Source organism: Doryrhamphus excisus, linkage group LG2, assembly GCF_037039965.1.
Source record: "Doryrhamphus excisus strain RoL-2023G ecotype Guam linkage group LG2, RoL_Dexc_Guam_v1.1, whole genome shotgun sequence".
Classification (NCBI taxonomy): domain Eukaryota; kingdom Metazoa; phylum Chordata; class Actinopteri; order Syngnathiformes; family Syngnathidae; genus Doryrhamphus; species Doryrhamphus excisus.
Window position 1 is genome coordinate 3,057,603 of NC_136358.1, and position 19,469 is coordinate 3,077,071.

General features: G+C 40.2%; 1 protein-coding gene across 41 annotated transcripts in view; it reads right to left on the minus strand.

Annotated features, from left to right (window-relative positions):
• Positions 1 to 19,469, minus strand: part of LOC131124820 (receptor-type tyrosine-protein phosphatase delta-like) — a 259,050-nt gene that overhangs the window by 172,132 nt on the left and 67,449 nt on the right. For all 41 annotated transcript variants that reach the window (XM_058065644.2, XM_078795428.1, XM_058065633.2 and 38 more), the window contains exon 4: positions 15,596 to 15,619. The gene's annotated coding sequence lies outside the window, so the exon portion shown is untranslated. The remainder of the gene's footprint in view (positions 1 to 15,595; positions 15,620 to 19,469) is intronic.

The following is a 19,469-nucleotide window of genomic DNA, read 5'->3' on the forward strand; positions in this document are numbered from 1 at the left end:
TGCATCCTTGCCATATAGAGGATCTTTTAGCCTTTTTGCAGTAGCTGCTTATTAACAGAAGAGTGATCCTGAAATGTAAACGTAACAGTTGAAATGCCTACAGTGTGGGGAATCGGGACAAAGCGAAAAGTCAACACTGAAAGATCGGAATATGAATACACTCAAATATATACTGTACAGTAATTCCTTGTTTATTGTAGTTAATTGCACCTGCAATTAAAACCTGTAGTTTAACAAACATAACTAACATTAGTGACACCTTAATAAAAAATATCATTCCCAGTGTCTTTGAATGAATCTTATGAATGCCTTATGTGTATTTTAGTTCATTTAGGCATTATTATGCTTAAATTATTATTTTTTTTAGTGGATGAAATATAATGGTCGCAATATTTAACCCTAAAATGCATTATCAATTATTTTTTTCATTATTATTATTATACAGCCACTCTAAATATTTATCGTTCTCTCAGTGAGTCACCATTTTACATCCAGAAGGGCAGCAGAAAATTGGTCGGCGAAGAAGAAAGGACAAACAAATGGCGTGTTACGTTTACAGACAAAAGTGTACCTTGTAAGAGAAATTTTGATTTTTCTATTCAAATGCTAAATGTCGTATTAGCCAATCAAGAAACTGTGTTTAGTTTATGTTTATTGTCATTCGCTATCTCTTTCTAGTGATTACAACACTAAAAATGTATTTCTGTTACGCTTCTGCTTCATAGATTTTATCCTGTGTCCTGTTTACCGTTATGTTGTACTAAGATTATTTGCTGGTTGTATTTCCATCCATTTTCTGTACCACTTGCTCTAATTAGCGTCACGGGTAAGCTGGAGCGTACCCCAGCTGGAGGCTGCAAAATTTCAAAACTATGAAATTATTATTTTTCCACACACATACACTGTATATAATGCTGTGTAGCAGACGACAGTGATGGGTGAGTACTTCTTGATTGTGGAATAAACCCAATGAAAAGCTTTCCCCCCGTTTTTGACTTCAGATTTATTGGTGACCCTTAATAAAAGTGTAGCATGTGATAAATCTCCTGCTGGAGGCTGATAAGAGCTGATAAATAAACTGCAGAGAGATGCAGCTGCATGCTTATATTGCTGCCTCTAATGTATTCCAAAAAGACTGAGTTTTTTTTAAAAGGAGCTCGCCGTTATTGATTTTGCACTTCCTGGCTTCATTATGTGGCACCTCTCAGACTAAATCTTTTTAGAGGTTATTTTAGTTTTTATAAAGTCCTCCGAAAGCACCAATGCATTGATATGTATTTTGAGCATTTAGGGCTTATTGTTTTGAGGTTTTATTGTGATTAGCGTTGCATGGCGGGCCAAAAAAGTGCTAAAAAGTGGATGTGGCTCCTGGGCCACAGGTTGTGCACCTTTGGAAAGACACACAAACCATGCTAACATCTTCGAAATGAACCAACTAAAAATAGTCTAATCTCATCACATAAGGACAATAAAAATGTAATAATATTTCCCCCATCCAGCATAAGGATGCTAATCCAGTGCATAAAAAACAAACCGATTAACATGAGCTGCATTAATGTGTTCCAAATATCTATATTGTACAGCAGTGTGCATAAATTGAATATTTATGGAAGAAGAGGACTTGGGCGGGCAAAATGTGAGAACATCAGTACTCTCAATCGATACCTCATTAACGTGGCTTTCCTTCGTCACTTTTTGACGCTGAGGATAGACGCTGCGGGAAAGCATCTCCTGCATTTCTAGCAATGCCGTCATTCTCTTTAGCATATTTTTAGATAGGCTAAGGGAATGGGGAGATAGCCGGTGGCGCTGCTACACGGGGAGATAATGCAGGATGAGCCTCGGGCGTATTGGGGGGGTTTGCAACATCCCTCTTGTCACTTTAGATAAGAGGAGGGAAATGGGACTGGTTGCCCAGGGACTAGCTAAGTGCTTGTCGCTGTCCCTTTCACTTCTTGCAACCACGGGGCCACTTTGGTGCACATGGAGAGGCAGATGCCCATCTCTCTGTCTCAGTCACTGCAAGCGTCGGTTCATTTCCAAATTGACGGTTTGGGAACAGGGTCAATGGAGGAGTGTGTAAATATTGCAGGTTCAAGTGTCACACCAAGAGCGCATTATCTCTTGGAAGCAGAGGACCGCATGGAAGCTGGTTTCCGACAATCCCGTGTGTCACCGTTTGTCACCAAAAAAGCTAAAGATCTTTACAGCAGGAATCTAGGAATAATGAGTTCAGAACTATTTTCACAGAGCGCAGTGTTTTGGAAGTAGGTCCTTAAAAACAGCAGGGCACTCCTGCCACCTAAAGGATCTTTGACTAGCGTTTTTTTTTTGTTTGTTTTTTTCTTTTTTTCAAAAAACAAAACAAATCATTCAAGGGGAAATCTCCACTACTTCTATTGTGAGAGCACGGAAAATAACGACACTTAGACCCCAGGATATGAGTCATAACATATTCATTTACAGCACAGCAACATGCAAATGAGTGTTCACGAAGGTTTGTAATAATATTGGAGCAAAACAAAAAATCTTTCACTGATGGGAGAGTTGTGGAGGAGAGTCTGCTTTTGCTTTTGTGAGTGTGCCAAAAATCAGGCAAACCCCAATTTCAGCTACAGCAGAACAAAACAAATTAAAATTTTAAGAGTTTGTAGTTTGTATTGTTGCAGCTTGTCTGTTACGCAGACACTATATTTTTCAGAGAAACAGTGCAGTTTTATTTTATTTAACTTTATTTTATTTTATTTTTATATAATGTAATTTTTAATGTAATTATTTAATGTAATTATTTAATTTAATTATTTATTTTTTATTTTATTTTTATTTACAGTTTTATTTACAAATAAAAAAAAATGCAACCCATTGTATAGTCAAAACCCATTACGTAGTATGTCAAATTTGGTCCCATTTTCTTTTAAATGCAATTTAGGTGGCAACATAATTGTGATTTATTGAAACAATAGGGTGATGTGTAGGCTTTCATTACAGTTCGTAATAATATGATCTCATCAATTTGATGCAATTTAAGGCCAAATAAGGTTTGAACGATGACTGTGAAAAAAATTACATGTATCATTATTAATTGATGACCCTGATGCAGAGCTTTCCTGTCACCTGTGTACCCAAAGGTACGCATATTTACGTAAGGGGGTACATGAATAAAAAGTACAAACGGCTTGACGACATTAGCACAGATAACTACTATTTACGCAATGCACTTGAACGCCTCGTGTGAACAGCCCTACAGTGCAGAAGAAATGTGATAGCGTGATGAAAAAATATTAAGTTTGATGATGGGGTTGTGCTTTAAAATTGCTAAATCGTAAATATTTTTCAAGATCATTAAATGTGCTAAATGAGAACTGGTCTTACGTGGTGCCGTGACTAATTTTCTGAGCTGTACGAGCCTGTCATTTGTTCGATGACTGGCTGCACCGACTATGTTAGAAAGCCTCCAGTTTTGCGTGTGTAAGTAAAATTTATGCTTTCACGAATAATGTGTCTTCTCCGGGCGTCGCGCCACTTTGCTCGGCCATGTGTGATGCAGATTTAGACTTATGCGTATGACTTTCTCTGAGGCTGTTCTATTTCTTCCTTTCACCTCGTCCTTGTTCACAAATGTTAATGCTGTGCGTAAATGCACAGAGGTGAGCTAGTGTTAGCTCTGCGCTGCTGTGCATTTTCACTTGGTGCATAATCTCATGCTATATATGCTCATAGTAAACCTGGGATTGAGTTTAATTCCCTTATTGATTTCTGTGTATTGTGTTTTCGTAACTATTTATTACAGTTGCATTTTACGGATTACAACACTTAAATACTCAGATACACAAATAAAGTTGCCAAACAAGACAAAAACTACCTCTCTAAAACCATTTTAAATTAGTTGCCCGTAAGTACATGACTTCCAGTCAACTGTCTGAAGGGGTACACGACGGTGAAAAGTGTGTAAACCACTGATATTGAGCATCTTTATATATGGAATGTCTCTTTGCGGTATTGCTGTAAGTACTTAGATTTTTCTTTTCTCAATTACACTTGCAGCCCATTAGCGCTGTGATCCAAAGCCTCTCTGTAACAAAGTGCCACCCGATCACGCCATCGTTATTCCCTGATTAAATTCATGGTTGGGAGAAGAAAAAAAAAACAGGCTCCCAAGTCACTCACGCTCTATTAAGAAGATTGAGTGTCCATGTTTAACACCATCTAATGGATGGCTGAATTACGCCCCTGCTATTAATGTTTAATACATAATTGAATGTTCTACATGGCCAAACTTGTTTACGGGGATAATTGATGCTTATGACGGCCCGTTTGTCTCCAACACACACACACAAAAAGAATCCAGTGAATGAAATATTTGGTAGTTTACTGCAGCGTTTGGAGAGCTAACCTTGGCAACACTGCAGTCAAAAAGTAGACAGTTTGATGTGTGATGTGCAGACGTTCCGCTGGGTTCGCTCGCCCTAGACAGCCTCCGAGTTAGAGCTTTAACTCGCGGTTACTCTAGAGGCCCCAAGAAAGGCCGCAGCAACAGCCGCCACCGCCGCACGCAACCATCTGTATGGAAGCCTGGAGGCAAAACATGGAACGTATGAGAGAGAGTCCATATTGGGTCAGACTACAAGGATTTTGTTTTTTTTTTCCACTTTAACTGTTTCATATGTTTCCCTGAAATACCAGATGATGTCAGTCTTTGCGCTTGTTGCACAGCGTAATGCATGGCGACACAAGTGGGTAGCTTTGGTGCCCAAAGGGCGGCGCTCACCGCACTGCAGTCTATTAGACAGCTACAGTGAAGAAAATAAGTATTTGAACACCCTGCTATTTTGCTATTTCTCCCACTTAGAAATCATGGAGGGGTCTGAAATTTTCATCGTAGGTGCATGTCCACTGTGAGAGAGATAAACTAAAAAGAAAAATCCAGAAATCACAATGCATGATTTTTTAACAATTTATTTGTGTGATACAGCTGCAAATAAGTATTTGAACACCTGAGAAAATGAATGTTAATATTTGGTACAGTAGCCTTTGTTTGCTATTACAGAGGTCAAACGTTTCCTGTAGTTTTTCACCAGGTTTGCACACACTGCAGGAGGGATCTTGGCCCACTCCTCCACACAGATCTTCTCTAGATCAGTCAGGTTTCTGGGCTGTCGCTGAGAAACACGGAGTTTGAGCTCCCTCCAAAGATTTTCGATTGGGTTCAGGTCTGGAGACTGGCTGGGCCATGCTAGAACCTTGATATGCTTCTTACGGAGCCACTCCTTGGTTTTCCTGGCTGTGTGCTTCGGGTGGTTGTCGTGTTGGAAGACCCAGCCACGACCCATCTTCAATGCTCTGACAGAGGGAAGGAGGTTGTTCCCCAAAATCTCACAATACACGGCCCCAGTCATCCTCTCTTTAATGCAGTGCACTCGTCCTGTCCCATGTGCAGAAAAACACCCCCAAAGCATGATGCTACCACCCCCATGCTTCACAGTAGGGATGGTGTTCTTCGGATTGTACTCTTCATTCTTCTTCCTCCAAACACGCTTATTGGAATTATGACCAAAAAGTTCTATTTTGGTCTCATCTGACCATAAAACTTTCTCCCATGACTCCTCTGTATCATCCAAATGGTCATATGCAAACTTAAGACGGGCCTTGACATGTGCTGGTTTAAGCAGGGGAACCTTTCGTGCCATGCATGATTTCACATCATGACGTCTTAGTGTATTACCTACAGTAACCTTGGAAACGGTGGTCCCAGCTCTTTTCAGGTCATTGACCAAGTCCTGTCGTGTAGTTCTGGGCTGATTCCTCACCTTTCTTAGAATCATTGAGACCCCACGAGGTGATATCTTGCATGGGGCTCCACTCCGATTGAGATTGACCGTCATGTTTAGCTTCTTCCATTTTCTAATGATAGCTCCAACAGTGGACCTTTTTTCACCAAGCTGCTTGGTAATTGCTCCGTAGCCCTTTCCAGCCTTGTGGAGGTGTACAATTTTGTCTCTGGTGTCTTTGGACAGCTCTTTGGTCTTCGCCATGTTACAAGTTAAAGTCTTACTGATTGTATGGGGTGGACAGGTGTCTTTATGCAGCTAACGACCTCAAACAGGTGCATCTGATTCAGGATGATACATGGAGTGCAGGTGGACTTCTAATGGGCAGACTAACAGGTCTTTCAGGGTCAGAATTCTAGATGATACACAGGTGTTCAAATACTTATTTGCAGCTGTATCACACAAATAAATTGTTAAAAAATCATGCATTGTGATTTCTGGATTTTTCTTTTTAGTTTATCTCTCTCACAGTGGACATGCACCTACGATGAAAATTTCAGACCCCTCCATGATTTCTAAGTGGGAGAAATAGCAAAATAGCAGGGTGTTCAAATACTTATTTTCTTCACTGTACAACAAAACTGGCCTGTGCAATAAGAAGCCCAAGAGAAAGACTCCTTTTAGGTTTCAAGTGTAGCAACGCAAAAACCTTTGAATTTGACTCCGCTGTGGCTAATCAAAGGTGAGGCGGACACACCGAGCTCAAAAGTCGAGCAACACAAACAGTTCTCAAAAGTCGCAAAATTGTTGACTTTAACCAGCCGTATCTGCAAATACCCTAGGAGATGGTGGACTTTAATCATTGATGGGTACGGTTTTATGGTTTTAACATGTAGAAGTGTATAGACTTTCAACCACCATGTACATCTGATAACGGGTCCACCTGTCACAGTCTATTAGCAGCATATATTTTCGGCGATGTCAGGAGGGGATGTGGTGGGTTGTCAAAAAACTGCTTGATTTTGATGAGCCGGTATCATGGAGACAGGGGTCTGGCAAATTTTGAGCCTGGCAATATTGCAAATACGTTGAGTACTCCGATGACGAACTGAGTCATACTAATGATTTTTCTAATTTATAGTATTTAAGCTACAACCTTTTGTCAAAACTGGGGAAAAAAATCGAAAAGGTTCAATTCAAAACAAAATAAACACTACAGACGGCATTTGTATCCACAATTACTTGTACTTTGATTTATCAAATATGTAACCTGTTTGCGGTCAGTATTTTCTGCATCTTGTATGGCACTTTTCAAAGGCAGGACTTCTCAAACTGGCTCGTTACGCACAGCCGCAGTCATGGTAGCGAAGGAGGCATTCAATGACAGATGACAGAGAGAGCACTTCCCTGCGCTTCTCAACATATTTGGACTGTCAGAAATAGAAAGTGTAGAGACATATTGTCTATCCGGCAACGCCATTTCTGAGCTACCGGATGGGCTGATTTGGAACCAGCTACAAAAAAGGAGCAATGCCATATCTCATATGGAAAAACTCTTTGCAACACTGCATTTTCTTGTGTCTGGATCATTCCAGTGTACCAATTTGTGCCGCTATAATAACGAGCCGTGCACCCCTTGCGTCCCATAAGTGAAATAGTGTGGATTTTAGTGTGACTTTCACCTGCAAATGCAGCAAGCTCAGTAATGTATTAGTAGATGACGCTATATAGACGTAGGTATATTTTCCACATGTTCACATGAACATCATAACAGAAATAATCAGAAATGTCATTCTTTAACAAGTCGTAGTGACAAAATACATGAAAGTAGCATTCATGTGATAGAGTGTCTCTGCTGGGGTTCACACATCCAACCCCGTGGCGTCAAACCTCATTTATGGCCACTCAAACTCTCCATGGCGACAGCAACCACACCCAAAACAATTATTGAAATCGGATGGATCACAACTCTTTTGTACCTGTTAAGGTTTAAGTATACAATCATAGTATATCACTTGCAACAAGCCCACTCATTTTAATAAGAGGCAGTAAGTAATTATATGTTAAATGGGACCTAGTATGCTCATTTTCGGCCTTTTGTATTGAGTTGTGGACTTTAGATCTTCCAGATTCTGCACCTAATCCAGCTGATTTCCTTGGATTTCCTGTCTTAATTTATTCCACCCACAGCCCACCTCCGGACACACCCACTCCACTGTGATTGGTCCGTCTCAGCTTGCACAGTTTTGTACCCGGACACGCCCATATAAGGAGGTCATCGGATGGATGGAGCTGATGACTTCGCCCAAGGCTCACCGTGATGTCACAGGGAGCCAATGTTAGAAAAAAAACATCCCAAACTTATTCAGGGCTCACTTGCAAATGCGTAAACCACATTATCTGAAACTTTGGCATCTTTTCACATGATAATACAACATTATAACTACATTTGGGTCAGAAAAGCATAATAAGTCTCTTAAGTGTTAAATACCAATTAGATGATGTATTATGTATTATTATAACAAAGTGGGTTTATTTGGACTTCAGACTAGTATTCTCCATTTTCAGTAAGCTTTAAGATTTGTTACTTGGAAATTTCAAGAGGGTAATAAGAAGGTCCTGGGAAAATCTTGTCTCCTGTAAAGAGTCTGTGGAGAACTATTGTATGTGACAGGAGTGCTCTGCTGTTTTTAAGATGATGGTGTGTAAACAGGGAGGTTGCACCTTGCGGGGAGGTGGTGAGATTTTTTTTTTTTTTTTTTTTTTTACAGGAGAGAACTTAAGATGTGCCGAGACTGGCGCTTCCTGGAACTGAAAGCTTGTTAATTGGTGTTCATCACACTTTCAGCAGGGGCGTAACATCTAAATTTAAATATGGTAACATCGTCATTCTCGTAAAGTTGTTAGCCAAGTTTGTGAGGAAAAGTTGTCTCGTGTTATACAGTGGGAGTATGTGAGCACCAAATGCTTCCTGGAACATCTTTATTCTGTTTTTCACCCGGCATAACGCTGTGTGGCCCCACCATATACAGTATCTGTTTAGAAGTCTTACGAACTATGGGAGAGTACCCAAGATTTTGACACCGAGACCCCTCGATCGGCCCCACTGGTACAATAGGAATAGTGTATGTCTCTTGTGAGTCTTTCAGTTTTTAATTTAAGGTCTTCCAAGTCCAGTATTGTAACTATCCACCAAGTGAATGATGCTACCGAATCTTTAAAACTTAATTTGTATAGCTGGGTATCATTCTCTTTAACCCTAAACGATCACCCCTAACTGGCCCCACCTCTTTGTATGGCAGTGGTACACTCAGTGTCTTTCTCTCAGGATTATTTTATTCATTTTCAAGTTTGTTAGCCACTCGAAATAATCACATTAATTGACCAAACCTTTCGATAATTTTGCCAACCTCGATAAATTGACATGTGCATGCTTGTTTGATGGGGCTAGCGAGGCGGTGGCAAGTACTGTGAGAAATAAGAAATCAAACAAAAGGGGTACCAACAAATTAGTATTCACAACCGTACCAGCAACAGTACAGATTTAAAGCCATCGACGTGGGAAAATATACTGCAAACATTTTGAGTAAACAGAGGAAACAGTGTTGGGTAGGTTCTACGCCATGATCCGATATCAATTTCAGCCTGTTTGTGCATCGTCATTTTGTGACGCATAACACCTCATTGTGCACCAAATGCATTTTGCCGCATCCAAACCAACAAACTTCAAGCAATATGACCAAACTCTGACAATACGTTACACCTCATTACATTGACACAGCATAACTTCATTCATTTATTGCAAAAAAAAATGGTGCATGGACCCCCGTGGAGACTCAAACCCAGTTTAAAAATCGCTGACAGAGGATCTCCTTACAGATTCCAGTCTTTTTATTTGTGCAGCAGAGAATGAACACAATGTAATTGTTATATCTCCAGCACTTATTTTTTCTTGTGTTTTCCACTCCTCTTTAAGTGCACTTCAGCCCATCTGATGTTCCTCCTCCCACCCAAACCCCTCAAAGCTCTTCCCTTTGCCGTACCCATGTTGACGTATCTTCTAATAAGCAGCCTTAATTAGCGTAGGCTTCAAAATTTCTGTTTTGCTGTCAGGAAAGGAACAAAGAAGCGACATAATAAGCTTAGCTGATTAGTCTATGTCTCTGTGATATAACGTCCGCCAGGGAGCCTTCACTGCTAACATTCTTAAACACAAATGCATATCGTGGAAATTAATGCATTCTTAGGCCTCCTTGGAGACAACATCTGGCCCGAGTTGTTTCCAACTATACCGGCCTCAGCTTTTGGCACAACATTTTGAGCATGATGATGATGGTGAAAACTGGACGGCCTCCACGACCTTGTTCCTCGAAAGGTCGATAGTCAGAGGTCACAATGCGGCCGACCCATCTGCTGCCGTCTGGTGTGGGATGTTAGCAAGAGATGCTAATTGGATTTATGGAAGGGGTCTCCAACCTTACTTCTGAAACTATTTTAAAAAATCTAAATGGTAGAGATCTACTACTTTTTGTGACATTTACTTTCAATGCTCGTTTCACGCTTGGACATCTCTGTGTGGAGTTTGCATGTTCTCCCCGTGCATGCGTGAGTTTTTTCCTGGTACTCCGGTTTCCTCCCACATTCCAAAAACATGCTAGGTTAATTGTTGACTCCAAATTGTCCATAGGTATGAATGTGAGTGTGAATGGTTGTTTGTCTATATGTGCCCTGTGATTGGCTGGCCACCAGTCCAGGGTGTACCACCTCGCCCAAAGACAGCTGGGGTAGGCTCCAGCATACCCGCGACCCTAGTGAGGATAAGCGGCATAGAAAATGGATGGATGGATGCTCATTACACCACAAACAAACTGAATACATTGACATACTGTCCTTGTGCCTTTTGTATTACATCATTTATAACCAGTGAGCCAATCCTGTGTGGAGGTGACTTGACAATTTTTTTTTTTCAATCTGCCAAAAAAAATGTTCCTGTGGAGACAGGGCCTTAATTGTCTTGAGTGTGAATGGTTGCTTTTCTTTGTGTCCTGCAATTGGCTGGTGACCGGTAGGTGTACACTGCCGGATTAGGCTTGCATGTACTCGACACCCCGCAAACGCTACTCACACTTATGGAAAAAGCACCATTCATTATTTACACTTTTTATAAGCAAGTGCATAAGCTATCGATCACAACTGAATTTTAATTTACCCTAAACGACATTGTTAAGTGGATCTGTTGGGTGCATTTTACACATGGGAAGACACAATTCCCAACCATGTTCTGCCGTGTCGTTATCTCATTTGCCGCGGTCCCGACTGCGCACGCAGAGGTCTGCGCTCGCCCGAAGTAAACAGCAAAAAACAGAGATTAGTGTTTATTCTGAGCCTTATTATACAAAGGCACATGTTATTAAAGTGGAATATAATTAAGCTTTTACAAGTGCATTATAGAAAATGAGTTTTCTTCCGTTTGAAAGTAAAACAACTTAGGGCAGAAGCGGAAAAAGCAATTAAAGTACTAATGACTTTCTATTGAGTGTATTTGTCTGTACAAGTTGTCACATTACAATGCAACATTACAATGCATTTGCGCAAGATGTTTGTGCATTTGGATGTTTAGTCATTCATCAACAAGCTGCTTGGTTTTCCAATCCTGAGCTGTGAGCATCAAACACTTGTCAGCTGTCCAATAAGAAACATCTGTCAACATCTGTTCTTCCAACAAAGCCTGCAAAACAATGACATCATCTTTCACTCTCAAATAGGTGCGCTTCCAACTGTAAATGTACTGCAAAAAAAAAGATCAGTAAGAATAATTCCTCGTGCCGCATATAGAGAACATACGATTCTCTTATTTCTAAGATCACAACTAGTAAAATTCACTGATCTAGTACATTTTCAAACAGCTAAGATCAAGTCTGTTACCCCAAAAAAATGTTATACGTTATAAATAAATATTTCTAACTAACTTTTAATTTACATTACCTTATCACTTTCTATGTTTCTATACAAAACATGAAATACAGGAAGTAAATTAAAGTTTTGCAAGATATGTGAAACTAATAGGGGGTAGCATTAAAAACTTTTTATGACATGGGAAATTCATTGTACTATGTGATGTAGTACTAGTACCAATACCATATACTGTATAACATGATATTAAGCACCAGGTGGAACCCATAGCAGCACAAAGCTATCATTATTAAAGCTCACTTCCGTGTATTTACACACATCATGAACATTCGTGAACGACGATGAGGCCAAAGGAAGAATAGAAAATGCAGAAAGTCATACACATAAGCCTCAATCTGCTTCACACATGGTGTGTTCAAGGACCACTGAACAAAGCGGCGGCCAACTTACATCAAACGTACTTATTTGTTCAACGCGCACACACACACACACACACAACAATGAACAACTTCATGTTGTCACCTTTCTTTTGTACTGTACTGTACTGTACTATACTATCATCAGCTGTGGCTATTCACATGATGTGTTCAAGAGTGTTATGTGAATCTCAGCGTTCGGCTCTAATGTCGTCAAGTCAATGAAGTTTTCATTTTTATTGATATCTTCTATGCATACCCCACTTTGGGGAAAAATTAGGCATTAGATGAATAAGTCATACCCAAAGCGCTAGTCCTGTGTACGACAGAAGCACTCATAGCTAATAATAGCAAGCGTGAACAATATGTGGCTAGCTCACAGGAAGCAGAATGTCTCCTCAAAGTAGGCTTTTGTCCCGTGTGAAGTGAGCATTTGATGCTTGGCAAGAGAGAGGACACCTTCGCCATATGCTGCTCACCACTGATGGATGCTCCCCTGTGATGAGGGCTGGTGTAGCGACTTGCAGGTGACGCCGCTGATAAAGTTAAAGAGGAGCCATCTGCTTGCAGCGGCGGCTGATCTTTACTTAGCAGCAGCTGTACTGTTCCGTGTATAACGTGTATATTGCCTCTGAAAGAAATGTCAAACTGTAATAAGTGTCAAGGGTGCAAATGCAGAGTCTTTTAACCCCTGTGCATTTTGGGATTTTTGGGGGGGGGGCTAAATCTCAGAAAGTCACACCCAAAGTAAATGTGAAGCTGTCCTTGAACTATTTAGAATCCAGCCATAATTTTGGGCTGTTTTGAAAGCTAACAAGCTGAATTTTATCCCCCAAAGACAGAATTTGTCTAAGTGCTGCTGACATTGATGGAAATTAGATTTTTGAATGACACTGAAAAATAATAATTTTATTAAAAATAATTTTGTTGAAAAATGTGCCCAGTACAGTCGTCCCTCCTTGGTTCCAGACCCAATAGCGATAGATGAATTTCTACGATATTAACATATGGAATATTTTCTCACATAATCAAAATCACTTTCAAAATACAATTTTTATCATTATTAGAGCCCTATAGACATAAAATAACACCCCTATAGTTATCTTTAAACTCCTATTAAGTGCCAGCGAGAATTATTTTCACTATGTCATATAAGATATACTAAGATAATGTCCCGTATTGGTGGCTAGTGACCAGAATACTACATATGATTTGTTTATTTTTGAAAAATAGCAATACAGGGAGGGGGTGATGTTTGAACTGCGATGTGATTGGTAACACTATAAAGCCTTAGCTTTAGTCTTTACCTAATCTCATTACAAAAAAAAAATATATATATATATATATATATATATATATATATATATATTTGAAACATTCTTCTAAAGTTAAGAAGGTGTTCATTTGGAGACCCATGGACACATTTTGTAAAAGTCTTCACCAACTCCATGCAAACACAGCTCCCTGGCTTCCTGAAACGTATCCTGTCTTTCGGGGTCATTTTGTCATGATTGACAGTAAAATAGACGTATGTTGACATACAGGCCACATGCAGTCCTACCTTCATGAAAAAAACTCCACCACTGAAACAAAATATGTGTTTTCACAATTCCTTTGGCTATGCAATGTGTCAGAAGGTAATTGGGTATTGTCTCCCAGGTAATGGGCTAAAGAGTTTATTGGAGAGTCAGTCTTTATTGGAGAGTACATTCCTGTAGTGGTGGATTTTGTGGCTAATCCTTTGGTGCTATCAGTAATATGCAAAAAAATATCTGTAGAAGCTGTTAGTGCATATTTATGGATGTAAAGCTTGGTGTGGACTAACGATTTCACTGCAGAACATTTACTGGCTTATTGTCAATATACAATGATGTCAGTCTCACTCTGGGCTCAGCAGCAGTAACCAATGAAACGCTTTGCTGGGACAAAAGGCATTATGGGATTAGTTAAAACAGCTTGCTTTTGCTTTTTTTTTTAAATTTAAACTCAAATTGGTACTTGCCGTGTTTATTTCCTACATAATTTGAGTGTTAAGTTGCTGGGTGATGATTTTAGCGTTCTTTGTAAGATGACACAGACTGAATAAATACCTTCTGTGATTTCCAATGGGTTGACAAGCTCTTTGTGACTTTTCCCCACTAACTTGTGAGCCGCACGGTATTTAAGTGATTAGTCGTAGTTCTGAAGTATGTTACCCCAGGGTTACAATGCCATACCATGTTATGTTATAATATTTGTGCATAAAAAGGAATATAATTCCACTATTTTGACATTACAGTCTGCTTGCATCTGGTGTCCACTTTGTTTGCAGTGACCATCGTTGCCACCTAGAGGACTGGAGTGGAATATCGCTGCCTGACAAAAAAGTCAGGCGGACATGGATGGCCTTGGTTGGAGTCTGTAACTTTTACACTTAAAATACACCAAGGATTGTTGACCTTGCGATGGTGCGTCAGTTGTCATATTTTTCAAGTTTCCCCTCCCCCACAAATGTTTGACAGGTCTCCCCCACCCTGCTGCTAAATGTCCATCTGGCAACCTCCCATGGGTACTTATTATTCTCAGCTAGCCAGGGGTTTTCTCTTCGCAAGCAGTTAGTCAGTCAGACCAGAGCTATATTTTTGGGGGGAATGGTGCTTTTTTTAAAATTATTTCCAATTACACCACAACAAGCTCCCACAGGTGGAAAAAGTTATTTGAGACAAATAAGATGTACATAACTATGACATAACTAAATAGCTGTGCTATGCTATGCTATTTAAGACTCAAGGTATTCCCTCATTTGTTCTTTTTTCAGAACCGAGGGGCCAAAATGATTGATTTCCTCCTCTTGAGCAGATGCTCTGAGCCACAGGGAAGAGCCTAGAGGTCCCGCTGTCCTGGCCCCAGGCCGCGCTAGGCTGGAGATTTTATGCTGCACTTGCCCTCCATCACTCTCCTGTAGACTACAGCTTGGAGTCCACCTTGGAATATTCGGACAAAAACAACGGCTTCCCACTGCTAAATTCTACTGCAACATCTCTCATCATTACTACTATTGCTGCTGTGTGCATGATCCATGTCAAACTATGTTTATTTAAAGTCATGTTATGTTATGCTATATTGTGTATTGATTATATGTTATGATTATTTTTGCAAAATTCGAATTTTATTTCCACAGTTTTGCTTGCTTGCTTGTTACAGTTTGCTTGCAGCGGACCATGAGAGCACACAGTGTGGAAACCAATGTTATCCTATTTCTTTTTCTTTTTTTTTTTTTTTTTTTTTGGTCAACCCTGCTGGCATGTTCTTCCGACAATCTGGGCCATTTGATCCTCATTTGAATAAAATTCAAATTGAACGGAACGCACACACACACAAGCGTACCTTACTGAGCAAACATCTCTGCAGCGCTCTCAGCGTTCAACCCCCCCCCCCCATCTGAGCTTTCTCTTCCATATTTATATCCCAAAGACACATGACACTTGAGCACTATATGAAAAATGAAACCCTTCTTACCTAGTGTGGAATAGTTGGTCACATCTGTCGTCGGGGGGGGGGGGGGGGGGGGGGAGAAAAAAAGAAAAGAGAGAAAAAGAAATGTCAGCAAGTTGCATGTGCACAAACTTTCATGAAAAATGACGGTGCCCCACTATTGTGCAGGCTGCTGGTTAAGAATAGTTCCTTTCAACACTGGTGGTGTATCATTTATTAATAGGAGAAGCAAGTCTTAGATGGCATCCCTCGGGAGGCAAGGTTTGCACAGCTTGCATTAATATTTGTCACTGATGACACGTCCCTCTTAATACAGTCAAACATGCAAAAACACACACTGTGCACCATTCCATGAATCAATTGATGAATTGATGATTAACGGACAGTTTTTATCATACCACATTTATGCAGCGTCACTGAATATGGCTCATTTCTGCTCAATTTAGTTATTTTCTAAAAAAGTTCTGATGACTTCTGTGACGATTTTATTAGGCTGTTAATTAACTTTCAAAATGTTTATTGGCTTTAAGATTTAAACTTTCTTGGCCCATATTACGCCAAATAATTAAGCAACAGCCCCACAGGTTACATTTTGTGGCTAATCCCAATAAAATGTGAACACAGGAGTTCACTGTTTAGCACTTTGGGTTCAATGAAATCATTCTCTTGCAGGATAGTACAATATATTCAAAATTTATGCCAACTGGTGGAGCCGGATTTGGTTACATTTTGGCGATAATCCTAATAAACCAAGTTCTCAATTTGGCGCTTTAACTACGATGAAACCGTTGCCGGTCGCCGCATCTCACTCATCTTTTATTTTTTTCCCCTTCATTCCTTGCACCCACTCTACCAAACAACATGGTGATATTATCTCAAGCCCAGGTGCTTGTGCTGCCTCTTCAAGTCAGACGTAAAAGTCCCTGTCGACACCGTCCCACGGGTCCAATTTTCCCCAGCAGAAAGCTTCAAGGTCTTGAGCTGAGCTCTGTGTTTAGTTACATTACGCCGACAGCAACGGGTGTGTGTCAAAGCTGAATGGTAATGAGCGCCGACCGACCGCCTCCCACAACTTGTCCGAAAATAGATTTGTTCATACATGCTAGATATTGTAACCACGTTATGAAATGAAATTGTGTCTGCTCGAAAGCTGAATAGAAAAATCATCTGAACCTCAGCAGCGTTTTGGCCTTTGACTCGGATACCTGTGTCAGGTAGGATTCTTGTTGAACAATTTCCGAATATTTGTCGAAAATGCGACCAAATTGAACTGTTAACTTCAGCCTTGACTTGGCCTTCGACTCAGAAATCTTGTGTCGAATGCACAAAAAATCAATAGGATTCTTGCCGTAATGTATCAGACGAATAATGTGACTGCTCAAGCACCAAGTAGCACCAAGTACAGAAAAGATTCCTTATAATATTACAACATTAAAAACATGAAAGCTTATTTTTCTTAGAATGCTTGAAGCGTTACTGATGTGCAGGTTTTTTTTTTTACTCCACTCCCTGAGTGTTTACACTGGCGTGAAATTGGTGGCCGAGTGTGGGTTTGATCTTTGATTCGGAGCCCTCCTGTCAGATGTGATTTAAAAATCAATAGGAGTCTTGCCAAGATTTACAAACATAATAGATTCCCCCACTCCAGGATGCAAATGCGCAAAACAAAGCATGATTCAACTTTCTTTGTCCATAGTAGTCCGCATATTAAAAGTCTCACTGGTGGAGCCAGAACTAGTTAAAATTTGGTGCTAATCTGGAGCCTTTCCCTCCACTCCAGAATGCCAATGAATATACATAATCGGCGAACAATGAAAATGAAAACATAACTGGACAAACAAACTTTTCCGAGTCCCAAAACAGGTTTGAATGCGAATAAGTTAATGAGGCGTAGGAGTGCCAAAAATGGTCATTCTAACTACAACAAAGCATGATCAGAAACGCGTAATCTGCCCATTCCACAGCTGCAAACTCTTCCGTGTTACACATCTTGCCAATTGTGATGTTTGTGTTGATAAAAATTTACGTAGCTTTTGCCTGGACGTTGAGAGAATGACAACAAGGTGATTTAAACGATCCCTTGATTTAAACGAACAACCGCTGTCATATATCCGTATCAGCCTCGCTCTTTTCCTGGCTCATCCAATCAGCAGTTAAGACACATTCACGGCCTCAGAGACGGATTAGAAAGTAGATATTTAAAGCAGGAATGAACGAACACGAAGGAAGATTTCCCCCACTCTGATGTAAAAAAAAAAAAAAAAAAAAAAAAAAAAAAATTCATCCACATGAGTGAAGTTTTTAAAAATTGTAGTCTACATAACACATTCACCGGCTGTCATGCGCATTTTGTGCAAGCTTGATAACGCAACCACAGATGCGTGGTGCATTATATCGGTATGCAAAGTTGGTATTTCCCATTCTCAGCACTGCACATGCAAGGAACTCTGATAAAAGGATAGTAAAAAGACAAATATTTAAGAAGGATTTTAATACTTTCAATATAAAGAAATATATAAGTGTTGAAAATAGTTGGATAAATAAGATACAAAGTTCAGTTACCTCAAGTCTGCTTTGTGTTTTGGCTCGCTGTACAGACATAATTTTATCTCCAACGTGAGCAGCATTAACTTGCATGATTGGCGTAATTAAATTCAATACGGACGTTTTCCTCACATGCGCTCTGAATGAACGACCAAAGTGAATCCTGAACCTGATGTAGCCTCAATACTGAATTTTATTTTGCCATTGTAACATTTTACAAACAGAAATGGAAGTGAGCCCTGAAAGGTTTTGGGATGGCTCAAAATGTTCAGTTTGAAAAGGCGTGGTAAAACCGTTCCTTTGTGATGTCACAGATCGGCAGACTTCCTTATATGGTTCATCGTTAATGAGTATGCGGATCAAAAAGACCCGCTGTGGCAACTCCGTAATTAGGAAAAAGCCAACAGAAACAAAAAAAGTTAGGAAGCACTTTGGGCGTGTGACCAATCACAGCGGAGTGAGCATGCCCGGAGGCGAGCCATGGGTAGAACAAATGAAAACAGAACGTTTTGGCAGGAAGTACAGCTGGGATACGTGCAGATTCTGCAAAATCTAGAACGTTTTCTGTGCGGGTTATTGTGTGTAGCTGCTCTATAGGAGACCACAACTCAATACAAATGGTTGGGAAATGAGCATAATAGGTCCTCTTAAAGGGGCAGCTCTGCCACATCCAAACGTATTGCTGCAAAGGCCAAACATCTCAATGAGGTGTTTGTCGAGCGCATGTATGGGAGTCTACATGGGATGTTTTTTTTTTGTTTGTTTGTTTTCTGGAGCATAGGCTCTGACAACCGACTCCAGTGAATGGAGGACTCGCCACTTTAGTGAGTGACTCACAGAAACGCTAGTCAGTAAAAGAAATCGAGTTTACCATCACAACTTTCTGCCCTGTTCTCATGAGACAGTCCCCCCCCCCCCCCCCCCCAAAAAAAAAAAATCTCCTCACGTTTTAATCTTGTGACACGCCAAACAGACACAGAAGCTTTTAAATTTGGTGCTCATCCAGTTTAAGTGCAGATACAGGAGTTCTGTATAAGTCGCTTGAACTCAAAATAAAAGGGAAAAAGGTTCCACTCCCTTCAAAAAGCCACAAGGTTATCGATTATCTAGTCTTAAATTTCAAGTCGAGGTATCCTAAGTGGATTAAAGCAGTGAGACAACAAAAAAAAGGGGACTCTCACGGGACAATCCGAAGCTCTTGTGGCTTCCATGAGGGAAAGACGGAGGATGTATTTTTTTTTTTTACCCTCTATCGCCTTCCTGTTTTAAGCAGATAAGCTTCTTCCAAGGGTCTTAGTTATGCCGTGTGGAACCTGCAGCACCAACAAACTTTTGACAAGGAAATCAGGAAAAA